The sequence below is a fragment of the Notamacropus eugenii genome, chromosome 3 (assembly GCF_028372415.1).
Source record: "Notamacropus eugenii isolate mMacEug1 chromosome 3, mMacEug1.pri_v2, whole genome shotgun sequence".
In the NCBI taxonomy this organism is placed as follows: domain Eukaryota; kingdom Metazoa; phylum Chordata; class Mammalia; order Diprotodontia; family Macropodidae; genus Notamacropus; species Notamacropus eugenii.
The window spans coordinates 179,519,893-179,520,478 of record NC_092874.1 but is presented as its reverse complement, the minus strand read 5'-3'; the positions used below and the strand labels follow the sequence as shown (position 1 = coordinate 179,520,478).

The following is a 586-nucleotide window of genomic DNA, read 5'->3' as shown; positions in this document are numbered from 1 at the left end:
TGAAAATAAGTAAATTTTTTTTCTCAGCTATACATGGCACCTTCACAAAAACTGACCATGTGTGAAGGCATAAAAACCCCACAGAAAAAAGGAGAAATATTAAATGCATCCCTTTTAGACCATAATGCAATAGCAATTATATCCAATAAAGGGATGTGGAATCAAATTAGAAATTAATTGAAAAGTAAACAATTGAATCCTAAAGAATAAGTGGACTGAACACATATGTTAAAATTGGAATTGTACAGTGAAAATTAGCATGTGTACTGCACAATGATAGCACAAAAATTCATGAAGCATTCCATATTTTTATAAGAATAGAAGCCATTCCTATATTGATAAATGGTCAAAGGATACGAATAGGCAGCTTTAAGATGAAGAAATCAAAACTATAGTCATTTGAAGAAATGCTATAAATTACTACTGATTAGAGAAAGGCAATTAAATCAACTATGAGGTACCACTTCTTATCTATTAGACTGGCTAATATGACAGAAAAGGAAAATGATAAATGTTGGATAGTATGTGAGAAAACTGGGACACTAATACACTGTGAGTGGAGTTGTGAATTGATCCAACCATTCTG

At 31.4% G+C, this 586-nt stretch overlaps 1 pseudogene; it reads left to right on the top strand.

The window, feature by feature from the left end:
* The first annotated feature begins 210 nt into the window (after positions 1 to 210).
* LOC140497893 (U6 spliceosomal RNA) lies at positions 211 to 311 on the top strand (annotated as a pseudogene).
* Positions 312 to 586: the final 275 nt, after the last annotated feature.